This window comes from Equus przewalskii, chromosome 17 (assembly GCF_037783145.1).
Source record: "Equus przewalskii isolate Varuska chromosome 17, EquPr2, whole genome shotgun sequence".
Lineage (NCBI taxonomy): Eukaryota > Metazoa > Chordata > Mammalia > Perissodactyla > Equidae > Equus > Equus przewalskii.
The window spans coordinates 27,870,141-27,885,639 of NC_091847.1; positions in this window are offsets into that span (position 1 = coordinate 27,870,141).

Genomic DNA, 15,499 nt, shown 5'->3' on the forward strand with positions numbered 1-15,499 from the left:
AAAAAGTAAGGCAATCTGAATAAACTACGGTCTTTAGTTAATAATAAGATATGAATATTGATTAATTAATTGTGACAAATGTACTATACTAAGACATTAATAATAAGAGAAACTGATTCAGGAACTCTACACTATCTTGGGAATTTTTCTTTAAATCTAAAACGGTTCTAAACAAAGTTTATTAAGAAAAAGTTGAAATTTCACGTCAATGATATTATTCAAATTCAATAATATATTTCATGGATAAATTAAAATTTGCACTTAGCAAACAAAAATATTTCACTTTGCTGTTCACACTGATTCACTGTCTTAAATTTGAACACAAATAAAAATTCCAAGTGGTCATATACAATGGTAGAATTAAAGCAACTCAAGTCCTATTTCATTGTCTTTTGTAACCACAGTTCAAACAGGAATGTTGTACTGCTGGAGTTGAAGCCAGAAACTGAACCTGAAGGAAGCTTAAATAATTCCAAATCTGCTAGCTTACTCTCCTGGGGAAGCACAGGCAGCTGGGCCTCTCTTTTTTGTCATGGACCAACTGTACCCTGGAGAACTTAGAATTGCCTTCCAGGTAGAATACCACGTTTATTAAAGGAAAAATACTTAAAGTAATAAAATAAGTTTATATATACGCACAATACTTAACTGGAACCACAGCAATCATTTAGACCATAAACCAAAATATTTTTTAAAGGGAGATGCATCTTATCACTTATATTGTTTAGTATTGCTCATGCATAAGTATAATGAAAAGCAAAGCAACTTGTAGTTGGTTATATTTTTGTTTTTAGAACTAAATGTCTTTCCTTGCCTGCACCCAGGATATGCTGTCTTGGACCCCAATAAGCCAGATACAGTTTTAGATACTAGAGACACAGCAGTTTCCTTCCTTCATGGAGCTTACAGTCAAGTGGGAGACTCAGATGATAAACAAGTAAATAATCAGATACAGGAGATAATTTCATCTGGTGATAAGTAAAGGGTAGAATGTGCTGCCATCAGCACGTCGAAAGGCCTACCAGGCACTGTGCCTCCTTGTAGTAGAGGATGCAAGGTGCGGGAATTTTTCTTTTACTCTGGACAGGCTATCCCAGTACATCTTCTGGCCACCAGGGCTTTAAAATCTTTACTGAACCCATAGATTCCTGAATCTCCCTAGGGTTTCTCTCCAACTCTCTGGAGTGAATATGTCTTATCAAGTCTGCCACTGTACCAGCCATCTTTTGCTTGCTTTGTCCAATCGGCTTGATGCTATTAACGTAATGGATCAGTGTGATACGTGAAAGGATGAGCAGGGTGTCCCAAACTCGTCAGACTATATTATGAGAGAGAGAAGAGAATGAATGCATCTCTGAGGTAAAACTGTAAATGAATACTTTCGTCATGTGAATGTTAATTGTTTCTGATCCTTCTTTTTGATTGGGATTGAAAAGAATGTATTTACCAGATCAAAGACCTCACGCCAGAAACCTGAGGCTTTATTAATCTGCTCTAGCAATGATAACACCTCCAGCTGGTAGATGTGAGGGGCTCCTACCTGGCTAAGCCTGAGGTTGTCTATAGATATTCTCTAGTTTCTACAGGAGTTGGAATAGAAAATTAAGTGGGAATATGGTAGGACCACCACCCCTGCATCCGTTTTGTCTTTACTTTGTTTCTAATCTCTGTCCTCCCCTACTCCTGGACCCTGGGGATGCAATATTGGTTTTGAATTACTATCTTGGCCAGGAGTGGGATGCAATTTAGAGGTTTCCACTTAGCCTTCTCCACAGGAAGGCTCCAGGATGAAATTTTGTCAGTTGCCAAGTATGATAATCCTGAGTTTATTGGAGAAAAGACCACTGGGGCCCACCATGAGCTGAATTTTAGCCAGGACTCCAGGATATATTACTGACCCCAATGAGCCTCCACTCTAACAGGGAGAGCCACGATGACATTTTTTTCTCTAGGTATTAATGTCAACTCAGACACTGTGTCTGATAGTTCTCCTAATGTCTGTTATCCCCTTTCCCCAGTGTACAGTCACCTGAATAAACAGCTTTAGGACCCTCTGGAAAAGTACTGGGGGGAATCATCATTATATATACATACCAGTGGGTGTCCTAAGGTTATCACTTCAGTTAATTGGTTCTAGATCTGAAAAATGGTTCAGATGTGGAAACTGAACAGGAATCATGACTTTTTATTCAGGCGATGGTCCTCAGACTCCTACTCTTCTAATTGTTTGGTTATAGATGTTAGGCAGCAAGCATGCTGGCTACTCCCTTGGCAATTTTGGTCCTAAGGACACCAAGCTCTATTAACTATCTTCAAAACTCCTTGCAGCCCTTGGTCATACTTCCTACCTTGTCAATTGTCATGGTAATTGTGGTCCCTTGACTCCTGAAAGTTAAGCACAGTCACCTGGCCTCCCTCACTCTGATGCCACATCAAGAGTACGGATATTAATGAACCTAGCTCCATGACTGCCTCTCCTATCTCCAGCCCTGGCTTGTGGAACAGAGCCACCAAACAAATTCTGGTGGCCCTCTCACTAGTGCATTCCCATCAGCTTTGGCTAATGATCTGTCCTCCTATGGAACATAATCCTCTGGTTGGTTTTCTGGCCCCATAAAATACATTTATTCCAGCAGGCCTATTTCCTCCTTCCTCTACCATCTGCTAGGGCAGCTTGGGCATTTCTACTTCATTCATCATTGGCCATCAATGTCTCCAGACCTCTAAAAGACATCCTAGCACAGAGCTTCCGCCATCCTTTGAGGTCCCTGTCAGGGTATTAAATCCCATGTCCTGAGACAGTGCACCTAAATTATTGAAGTTATGCTTGTGAAGTCTTACATTACTTTAATAAGCACCCTCAAAATCTAATCCCAGTATTCTTTCTCTGGCTTCTCCCAGAATGTGCTAGCTGATTTTTGCAGCTCCTTCAGTGTTTATTTCTTTCTTGCCTTGTGAGGTTTATGACTTCCCAAAGATGGGAATTAGCCCTAGTTTCTACCTAGTGGCCAGGAGAGGAGGCAGAGCTAGCTCCTGAGGGGAGCACACAATGCCTTGCAGTGGAGGGGCTTCAGAACATTTCCCAGCAAATGGTAAGTGCTAACTCTGACTAGGGAATTATGGACAATTTCTGCAAATTCTGAGGCTTTTTGGAGGTCTCAAAAGCCAACATCATCAAGGCATCCATCTAGCTGTACCCATTCCATTTTTCATGTTTCTAGGTTTTACCAACCATGGACCCGACTTTAGCATAGCGGATCTGCTTTGACTGAGTATTCAAACGTCATTAGGGCTCTCTATTTTTAAACATTGGATTTTCTGTTTGCTCTTCTACTTAGTCTTTAGCCGTTGACAGCCCTCAGTTTCTTATTATTCCTCTGAATGGCATCAATAGAACTTAGTAGAAAGTAGCCAACAATGCTGTCTTGGTAGGCATTGTTTCGTCATAATTTTAAAATACTTGAATCATCACATCTAGGAGAGCTTTCCCCTCCACTAGGATGTTTTCCCGTGTCACCTCAAGTAAAGTCTTTAGCAATTAGACTGTTACCACGTACCACATACACTCAGAACAGCGTCCTTCCAGCCGGGTGGTGGGTAAGCCTATTGCAGAGCCCCATCACGATGTCCTTACTCCCAGCACTGCCTGTATTAGTTTGGGTTCTCCAAGAAACAGACACTAAGATGAGATTAGAAGGTCCAGAAATTTATTAAGGAGGTTTTGGGGGAGGTTCCTTCTCCTGAAGAAAGACCAAATGGAATTCAAAGGCAGATGAGATGGTTCGGGATCCACTGTCATGAATGGACAATCAATGAAGGAAATGAGGAAAAGGGGAACAATAAAAAAGGAGCTTTTTCCTGAAGGAGCAACACTATTGCATGCCATAGCAAGTAGAAGCATTCATGGGGAGAATAAATGGATTTGAAAGTGGCGAGGCTAGGATGTGGGCAGCTATACCAATGAGCAGGGCTTTTAACATAAATCAGCAGAGACTTTCTTGAGTGTAGCAAAAGCCTCATCTCATAGCATTTCTTAATATGCTGAATAAATGTGTGCCTTGTTTGTACAAAAGCAGGGATACATAAAAACAGTGAACATCTTTTGAAACGATTAGATAGTTCAAAAAAATTATAGTCATTAAGTGGAAAATCACAACTGTTTGACTTCCTTAGTCTTAGTATGTGATTTAATTTATTTAAAATTACTTATGATAATAAAGAGACACTTTATAAGAAAAACTATTATAGTCATTGTGTAACAAAATGATTTCAGAATTCTAGTCAAAGAAATAAGATAAGAAAAAAAAGTATTGGAAGTAAAAATAAAATATCTTATTTAACATAACTATCCACTAAAACAGCTCAAAATGATCAAGGGAAAATCAGTTAAAACTAAATTCAATGTAAAAATTCTCTGAATCTGTACATAAAAGTTCCTCAACACATTATTAAAAATCGTAAAGGTAATTTGAAAAATTACATGGGTATGCATGTGTTCCTGAATGGAGAATTTCAATATTACAACTATAGGCATTTTTCTCAAATTAAGTTGCACATTCTAAGTAATTCAAATTTATATTCCAATATATTTTTATATTTTTTTAACTTGACAAAATTATTTTGAAATTTGTCTGAAAAATGAACAAAAACAGTATACTGAAAATAAAAATAATGAGAGGTACACTTCTATTTCTACATATTATATCATAAAGCCACAGTTACTTAAAAAGTGTGGTCTTATTGCTAATATAGAAGTATAGGTTAATGGATGAGAATGTATAGCCAAAAACCAATGTAAATAATTTCTCATTTTGATTTTGTGAGTAAAGATGGTAGTCCAAATCAGTGGGGAATATATAACATCGATAAATTGTACTGTGAAGCACAAACTTATGGACTTAAGAGCTATTATTACTCAATGGTTAATATGTCTAAAATGGCTAACATGTTAAGAGCGTAATTAATACCCTTATTCTAGAAACATCTTGTTTGCCAAGAGCTGAGTGTTCCTAGAATGTGGGACTGTCAGATTTAAACCTGGGGCAATCCCAGGAAAACTGGGGCAATGTGGTCATCCTAAATGATGGTAAAGTAGAGTATTGGGGGTCGCGGTGTGAAGAACTGATGGGCTAGTTTGTGAGACTATCAACAGATAGTCTCATAACTCCCTGTAGTCTTGGGGTCAGAGGGTGAGTAGACAGTTAAATCAGGCAGGGCCTTGTGGGATGAGGAAAGAATATCGGAGTTTGCTTCAAGTGTGAATGGCCGCCAGCGGGCATTTTGGAGGGGGGAGTGACTCATGTTCTTCCATATGGTATAAAGAATTTTTCCAGCTGTCACGGAGAGAATAGAGATACCTCCTTCTTCCTAGACAACAGATTGGGAGGAACTGCACCAAAACATTCTATGGCTATTTTTGAGTGGTGAAAATTTTGTTTTTCTTTTTAATATTACTTTTTTGAATTAACTTTGACATTCATTACTATTTTAAACAAAATACTTAATTTTATTTTAAAAAATAAGCTTTGTGATATGATCTAAAGAAAGAGAGAAAAGGATGATGAAAGAACAAATTCCCATTCAATGAAACGTAAGTCTAATAAAATGTAACTTTTTATCAAAGTTTATCCTTTACTTTAGCCAACTGAAGAGAGTGAAATGACATCCTCCCTTATACACACTTTTTTCCTAGAGGCCACACTCCGGTCTTTGATCTGGAATTCAGAGTCCATTCACCTGAATATAATGAAAAAGGACAATTTGGACTTAAAAACAACAAAAAATCAATTTGCCTATATGAGCAAAGAAACGGTTGTTATATAGTTTTATTTTGAAGGTTTTGAAATCTATCAGTAATACAAGGCTTAAAATTATATAGACCTGAACAGAGAACAAATTTAACTCTACCTTACCTTGGTCATTCACAAATCCTAAAGCTCTAATCCAGGTAATAAAAGTAAAAATAAAAAAAATCCTTTCCCCAAGCACAAGCACAATAGCACAGCCCTTTTATTGTATTGTTGGTATCTTAGGCAGACTCAGGAAGACTATAATAGATAGAATATTTGGAGATGATATTATTAAACATTTAATCTAATGACGTTTTTGATATTTCTAACAAGGACACTTTCTAGGTTTAGCATTGGAATGTCAATAGCAATAATTTTACACACACACACGCGCACACATGCATACATAGTTAATTTGTGAAAGTTACTGTGTTCAAAAGCTTCAGTAAAAATGAACCATAAGTGTTTTCAATGTTAATGACCACTGAATTTTTTTCTCATCCTTATTCATGGATAATGATAGTGTCAGTTGTATCACTTGAAACTATGAAAGATAGTGGCTAGATAATTACTTGTTTTTCTGCACACCCATGTCATTACAAATTAGTGAAGTCTACCTTAAATTGTCAGCATCCAGTTCCATTGATCTCTTAGTAACTTTCTAAAAGCAGGAGGTTAAAGTGATGTACAGTTAATGCTGCCAGCTGCAAATAGACTGCCTACAGGTCTGTTTTTGTAAAGAAAATTTTCAATTAGTGAAAGCCATGGGCATCAGCTTTCAAAAAGAAGAAAAAGAATTTCCCTGCAAATCTTTGATCTTTTCTGCTGCATCATGTTTTTCATGAAAGAGAGTTACAGTGCTCCTGCTTAAAAAGCTTCTACAAAATAATTTTGTTTTCAAGCCAGCAAGATTAAAGTCTTGGAATCTTTATTCAAATAATGGTGCAGAAATAAAATGTTAAATTTAGAACATGTTTATAAGAGATTCACCAGATTTAAAATTAGCTAGGAAGTAACAAAATAGGGGAAAGAACTTATTTCATTCACTTTTATTTGAATTGATAATATCAATATTTCATAGATTGGCTTTGCATAATCATTCCTTCTTGATCTTTCCCTGTCTTGCAATCACTTTATAAAACTTGGTGCTTGATTTATGAAATCTTCTTTCAAAATGTTGTTTTTGACTTTTGTCCTCTTCCTGATGGGGGGTAACTTTATGACAGAAGATAAGGAAGATTCTGGATCTCTTCACTGTTTCCATTAGTCATGCATTTCCCTATACTTTTCTACTTTATTTCTCACCCCTCCATTAAAGAAAACAGAGTTGCTTCATGTCATGTACTGGATGTGGACACCCAAGAGGTCCACATATAGAAATAGATGCCAGCGACATCATGAGAGAAAAGTAACGTGGAGTGAGTTATAGTCCTGCCAAGATATCGACAAAACATGGACATAGTCTGGAAATGGGGAAGAAGGAGGATTCTTGGAGCAGTTTGACCAGAGTTGTAAATTTTTAGCAAAAAGTATTGCACAGAACAGGCACTCTCTATGGGTTGTTGAATTGGATTATATCAGAGGGTTTAAGCATCTCTATTAAAGATAAAGACAGACATCTTATTAAAAGTAAAAAATAGTCTCCATCTCTTCCAATTACATCCTTGCTGTTGCCCAAACAATAGCTTTGTTCCTGAGTCCTAAATCTTTCATACAGAAGCAAGTAGGTAAAGTAGAGCTGAGCACTCATTAAGTATGGGGGATCCTGGGGAAATAACAAATGAACGCTTAGGAAACTCTGATTACTGATTAGACTGTTTTACTTTCTTACCACAAATGTGAGTAAATTTACAAATGCGAACAGTTAAATTTTAATAATGGTTAGAAAAGTGTATTAGCAATATTTTTGTATATAACAGATAAGAAAAAGAAAACTTCAAAATTTGTGTGATTATGCAACATAACACTAATTTCAATTCCAATAATTTAGTTTAACTGTTTGTAATTTATGCTGAACCCTGTAGAAGAAGAATAATTACGCATTACTCAAATTTCAGATTAACTTTGTTGTAAGTTTTATTTTATTTAAATAGTAAATCACCTGTACAGGCTCAATATTCCTCCTTTGTCTTTCTGTAATATGATCTATTCATACATTATAAACAATTATAAAAAAAATTGGTATAGAAAATTTCCACGGAAAGGCAATAGGGAAAGAAAAAGTCTATATAACTTTTAGGGAAAAAATAAGCTATGGTTTAATGCTCTGCCATTTCTATTCTCTGTTTTTACCTGTTCAAACCAAAAAATTTCTGGGTAACTGTTGTTATATGGCACACACAAAACAGGAAAAGAAAATTTTCTTAAAATTAAAATGAGTGACAAATTACATCCTAATATGTGGAGACTTAGGACCAGCCAATATTTCCCAGTGTGCATTCTTCAGAAGATGGTCTGGTCAAATGCTATAAGAAACTCTATCAGAAGCCTTCTGTGCTCAAGTGTGTGAAGAATATCACTCGTAACACTCTTAAATATATTTATACTAATATGCTAATCTGCGTGTCTAAGACAGGGATATAACATGCAACATTTCCAAAACATGCTTAAATGTGGTAACTTTTTCTATTGCGTAGCACTCTTGGGTGCTCTGTAGAACAAAATTTGTGGAACATTTTTTTCAGATAGTAATAGATAAAGCAGAAGTTAAACTGTGAGATCAAATGTAAGATTTTTTAAAATATCGTATCAATCTTGCAACTGAATTGATTCTTTGTCTAATGATTTTGTTTGCCTTACTAAATTTTCAGGGCTTTTGGTTCCAGCTAATGTTCCAATGGAAAACAAAAAAGAGATTACATATTGACTATTAATTATATAGGCCCCTAAATGATAGTTTTCATTGTCCTGTTTGGATCCTGCCTTGCCACATCCAACATGTTATCATGCTTAACATTAGATCAGTTCAATTCAAAATGATTTTAGTTTCTATATCTTTAATTTGTGTTTAGATGAAATATTTAGTGAGGACTTATTCTTGAGAGCCTAAACTTATGTTTCTGAAGTTGGTTGAGCATTTAACATATGGAAAATTTCTACCTGGTGTCATTAAAAAAATAAGTAATACAATATTTTTCCTCTGCATAGAAAAACTTATTAAATGTCAAGCCTTTTCAGTTCTATTATTTTATGAATTGTGAAATGTTACAATCCTTAAAATATGTTTTCTAATGATATTAGCTATTTATTCATCTCAAGTATAAAGAAATACAATTGTTATTCTTTTTATTTTAGGATCTAACTTCTAGACTTTATATTTATTCTGTTCATCTTTAAAATACAATGCATACTTACTCTGTTCCTTTAAGGCCTATAACTGTATGTGAAGACATAAAAAATAATTACGTTGTTGATAAAATGTAGAAACGTTTCTGTAATAAACTGCACGATTTCCCATGAAACACTTGCATTCTGAAAGCATTTCGACAGGGTTCCACATCAGCAGTAAATGGCAGAGTGCTGGGTGTGGGAGTCTTGGAGAAGTGGAAAATTGGCTCTACAAATTAGAGACTGAGAGCAAGGAACCAAAAAAACTGGAGTCATAGATGGATGACACTGCATTGGCAGCAAAGGTGAATATGTGGAGACTGACAGCCAGAAGAAAACAGAGTTAGATCATTTAAAGGCTAATAGATACAAAAGAAAATAGTCGAGGCAGATAGATTAGAATTGTCATAGAGTTGTCTCATTTTCTAGGTATATTAATGACTGACCAAAGGAAATATAAGCCAATACTGGTGAGCTAAGTCTCAAGCCAGTACCAGTGTTTCTTTTTAAACCATAAAATGCACCTGACCATCACTATTTATCAAGAAAAGAGGAAGAAAGAAGGAAAACTTAATTGGCACAAAGAAGCTTCATTTGGAAAACACAAATTGTTGTTCTGTCAAAACCTTGTCCTCTTTGAGTTGGGGCCTTGGTGAGGGGAATGTTCTTAAAGAGCCATTTTTGGTACCAAGATTAATTTGTGTGCTTCATGCAAAATTATTTTCTCAGCAATATAGCACACAGTACACTTTTGTGAAATCAGATAGTGGGACATGATGGTTTTCCCAGCACAGATAAGGTCCATTGTAATTCACTTTTTATGTAATGTATGAATGGTAGGTTCTAAACTATTGGAGACATAATATGCCTCTATCAAGAAATTTCCAAAATACTAATTTACTCAATATACCAGGACAGTGTGCAAAGACTAATTGCGTTTAGAATATGTATATTTTTAAAGTATTTAGACATGTATATGAAAATTCATCTGCTTTGAAGCTGTTCTCAACTCTTTGCTGAATATTCATTATCGTCATCACTCTGAGTACATATAAAAATTTGGGCAGTCCAGAAAAATGATAAATATGACACCTGTTCTTCAGTAATTTTAAAAAGCTAATGAAGATATCCCTGCACAAAATCTTCACTTCATTTCTCTCTAGCCCTTCCTAAATGCATAGATTTTAATCTGAAACAATGATTTCAGGTTTCAAAAAAGTAAACTGAGTCCAGAATCATTTTCATCAAAATTGGAAAATCCTTCGTAGTCTTAAAATTGTACTAATTCCCATTCATATTTTATGTATCATATCCATGCTACTAAATTATTTCTCCATGATTTCAAATACTTAGATAACAATTAGAATAAAATCAACTTTAAATAAGCACATATTTGGTCTATACCTTTGGAAATATCCAAACAGTGACCAAATTTGTTGGCTATGAGGGGCCTGGTGAATCTGGTGCATTTCCTCCAATCTTAAAGTATGTAAGTATGTTGACACTTTTGCAGTAGTCACCTGATCATGTCACACTCATATTATCTAAAAATTTTCCAATAAGAAAACATAATTCTGTTTCTTAGACATAATATTTTCATTTAGTGCATGCCCATTATGAACCAATCATGTGAGAGGTGCTTTTTCATACATCTTCTTAAGTCTTGACAATTATGCTGGAAAACGAGCAGACTTATTTTATAGATATGAACAGTGATAAAGATTGTGTAATATGTCTAGTTAGGTGCAGAATGAAAGTTTAAATATGGTACTGGCTGATTCAAAATTCCATATTCTTGATTTTCTATACTACCTTGAAAGTTTGTGCAAGACATTAACAAATAAATCAGCTTCTTAGGACGCCATACTGTCAGAGTGGTGATTAACTGATAGTAATAGACTTTAGACTATGGTGCATTGGTTCAACCTCCTCTTTCTTTCTCCAGTCTCTGCCTGATCTAGACAATATTTAGTATAGTTAATATTTAAGGTTTATCTAAAATTTATTTTGTTATCAATGTTGGTTAATTTGACTTTACAAAGCTAATTGAGAATGAATGAACTAAGACTATAGAATAACATCTATATAGAAAAATTATACATTTATACTATGTATAATTATGAACAACAATCCAAAAGTTTCAGAGAGCCAGCTTTTGATATTAACTTTTAATCCTTTTAACTAAGGATGTACCAAAACAAAAAAACAAACATACAAAAACAAAACCCAGACCATTTTCTCTATTTAGACTCAGAATTCTAAAGTTTAATGATCTCTATTTTGCTCCTTTTACACTTTGTAAGCACTCTGATCTTATCACGACACTAATTTTCTTAAATAAAATAGTCAGTGTTAGTTGGAAAGAATTAGATATTTCTTAAATTGTGATTGTCTAAAGTTCTTCATTTCCTACGTACTAAATTTCTTCCTCCCAATAGACTAGGTAAAAATACGCATTCAGAGTTATTAATTCAATGTGACTGACTTTTCTCTATTTGAGGCCCTAAAGTTCCTTAAGTCTCCTGTCTATTTTCTGGTTCATCTTGTTGTTTTGCCATCTGACAATAATGGAAGGATAATTTCAAGCTAATTTAGCATGTGCTGGGAACAAACACCTCTTATTTGTGGCTGATCCCAAAAGATCTTCTACGTTACACAGAAGTAACAGATGCTCCTAACATTCCTTTGTGAACTTTTTCCCCCTCTGTTGGCACTGAGATGTAGGGTTTTATACGCTAAAGTTCATCTTTTTTCTATTGGCATCTTATATACTCTAATTGTTTAGATTTCTGTGTCATCCCAAAAAATCTTGATTTCCTTCAGAATGTTTACCATGGCTCTAACATCAATCCATGGAAGGTGCCAGACTATGTTTAGTCTTAGGTGGTGGATCAGCCATAAACCCTCCAGAGTCTCCTTGACAGTTCAGTTTATCTCAAAGTGATCAGGAATCCGGATCCCACACTCATACAAATAATTGCCTTTCTTTTCAGATTTTTGTTTTAAGTCCTTCATATTTTGCTGAAAACTTCTTGATATGGTGGTGAAAGTAGAAGTAAAATCAAAGAGAAATGAGAGTTCCAGGTGAAGCCAGCCCTCCAATCCCTCCTGCAGAGGTCACAGGCTGAAAGGTATCTGCTCAAGGTTAGACGTAGAATGACTTAAGAACAGCTTCATTGGCCTTGTTTCTAATTCCTCCTGCAACCTGCCAGCTTTAGCTGTGCATGGTTGATTTAAAGCTATGGATGAAAGCCAACTGGCCCACAATCAATCTACACAAGAAAAAAGGTGATACTGCAGTTTAGAAGGAAAGGCAGATGTGATTTAGGAACCCTTGAAGAGAATTGTTTGCCCTTAAACCACAGAGGTTCTTAATCCTGAGATGTTACTAAATCATTAGTACCTAGAGTTAGAATTAAGAAAATTTTAGCTGTGAACTATAGGACAATGCTAAATTGAAGATGAGACTATCAATGTGAGTTATACTAAACCATGATGACATGAAAGTATGAGAAAATACGTTAATCTTTTAGGAACTGAATCAACCCAATAAGAAGAATTTTAATTGAATTTTTTCATAAGATAGAATAAAAAAACTTGAATCCTGGGGAAGATTTTCATTCAATAACAAGCAACCAGTATTTACGGGGCTTCTACTAGGGACCAAATTTTAATGTTGAGCAAATAGGTGTTAACTATACTCTCACAGAGCTTACAGTCTAAACTTCTGTTGTCCAATAGAAATTCCTACAGTGACAGAAATACTTTTTAACTGCACTATACAGTACTGTAGCAGCTGGCGATATGTGGCTGTTGACAAAGATTCTCTCCTTGATCAAACTCTACTCAGGCTCCTTCAAATTTTCAAATAGTCCTCAACTTCTGAACCTCTGTGTTCGTCACTGCATTGTCCAATTTTAGCAAGAATTCTGCTAAATTGATTTAGCTAGAATCCCCCATCTTCCATATCTGACCAGTCTCAATATCTAATCAGGTTCCTCATCCTTCATCACTCCCCCGACCCTTCATCATCAGGGTGAGCGATGTCTGCTCACCCTGGTCTGCTTTCCACAAGAATCCTGCGAGGGCAGTTTAGCCAGAATCCCCCCACACTCCTGAGGTTTCCTTTAGAAATTTTCTATCCACTGCCGCCATCCCCCCCGACAACTCCTTGGCTGTAAATTCCCGTTTGCCCATGCGGTATTCAGAATTGAGCCCTGTTCTATATTTAGATTTCTTTTCCTGATTATTACAATAGTCCTGATTAAAATCTTACCGCTTTACCGTCCAGGTGTGATACACTCAACACTATTGAGCCCTTATAATATAGCCACTGTGACTGAGGAAATTATTTCTTTCAAAATTTTTAGTTAAATTAAATTTATATAGCCATGTGTGACTAGTGACTACCATACTGGTCAGCATAAATCTAGGAAGATATTAATCTAATAATTAAGAAAATTTATAATTGCAAATTATGACAGTTGTTCTGAAGGAAAAGAAATATGACCAACAAACTTAAGCAGAAGGAGCTTACTAGCCTGGGATGTGATGGTAGTGAAGGGTTTCCTGCAGAAGTCACATCTCATTAAGATCTGAAAAATCAGTAGGAATTAACTCGGGGAGGGCAATGGGGATGGGTGGAAGCAAAGCGAGGAAGACTTGCAAAACAATGAGGAAAGGGGAGTGCCCCGTACCTAGAATCAAAGATATCACTGAGTACATTGCGGGCTAATTTCACCCTCCACTTTGCCTGAATCACTTTAACACCTGAATTCAAGGGGTTCAAATAGGCTAGGGAAGGAGGCAGAGTTCAGACTATAATAAACATTTTTGTCTTGGTAAAAAAAGAAAAAGGAAAACCTGTTGAAGATTTTTAAGCAAAAAAATGATCATATTTGTGTTTTTACAAAATCGCTCCAGCTGCAGTGGAGAGGGAGGATTAGAGCAATATGAGTAGACGTGGAGAGAAAAGTTGGAGGCCATGGAAGTAATCCAGACAAAATGATTGTAGCTAGGCTAGGGAAATGGCGGTGGAGATGGAGAGAAGTGAATGTGTTTCAGAGGTTTTAGGGAATGAAATTGATAGGTTGTAATAAAATATTCTATCTGGAGTGAGGCAAAGCCAAGTGTCACAAATAACACCTGGATTTCTGACTCACAGGACTGCATAGATGCCAGAGTCATCCAGCAACAAAGAAAACTGGAAGATAATCCAACGTGGCTGTGAAGATCAGCATTTCAATTAATGATTCAGTAAGTTTGTGATGTTTTTGTGACATTTAAAAATGACATATTCAAATCAATAAACAGGCACAGAGATTATAAGAGATTTCTGTTTAAGAAATATAATCGACATTGGCATGTCGATTGAAAAACTTATGGGCAAAAAAGTGATTTCATGGAGTGAGAGGACAGAGTAAGAAGTAAGAGGGCAAGAACTGAGCTATTCATGGTTCCACCATTTCATTTATTTTCTGTGTTGACTTAACGTTTTAATTTTTCTTTTCTGTCTCTAGGTCATCTCAGTTGACCTTCAACCATACATTTGGAATACTCAATCTTATGGTCTCTATTTACTCTGACTCATTTACTCCCAAGTTGGAACATAAAGAAGTGTTTAACCTAGGGTAACCTTCTTCATGTATGTGTAACATTTCTACAGTTTTCCCCATTTCTTCTCTCTAAATTTCCAGTAAAAATTCCTGTTCTTTCAAATTGTAGAGTTTAGATATTCTAATTAAAGAAATTTATAGAGAGACATGTAACATAAACAACTTTTTGTTCAAGAAATACTTGCCAACCCCAAAACATCTCAAGTTATTTGAGTATGGGGAAGGAAATTCTTCCCATTAAATTTCCAGAAGAGAAAAAAACAATATGAGCGCCAATAAGGGCCTTCCTTTCACCACCCCCGTACATTTTTCTCCACTATACTTTTTCCCCTCCTTTTTCAGCTAAGGCAGTAGTGGTTATTACCTGGGCACCTCCTTTTAGCCATCATTCCCCATGTACCAACACATCTGACAGCAGATCCATGTAACCAAAATAAGAACTACTCCAGTCACCTGTCTATGCTATTTTAGGGATGCGAGTATTTGGTGCAAGAAGAAAGTGAATGTAGGACTTTGGGGACATGTTAGAATTCACACTCCTTGAGTTTCAACCTGATTCATCAGAATCAATCAGATCCTCAGAAAAAGCAGTACAAAAGTGCTTGGGAATCACGTGGTCAAATTATAAATGAATAATTTGTTACATAATTTATATTTACAAAAGAATTATACAAAATTACAAATAATTATAAAAGAATTTTGTGATTTGTCATTTTGATAAGTGTAATTTGCGAGTAAAGATTTAACAAGAACACTAAAGTACTTGCA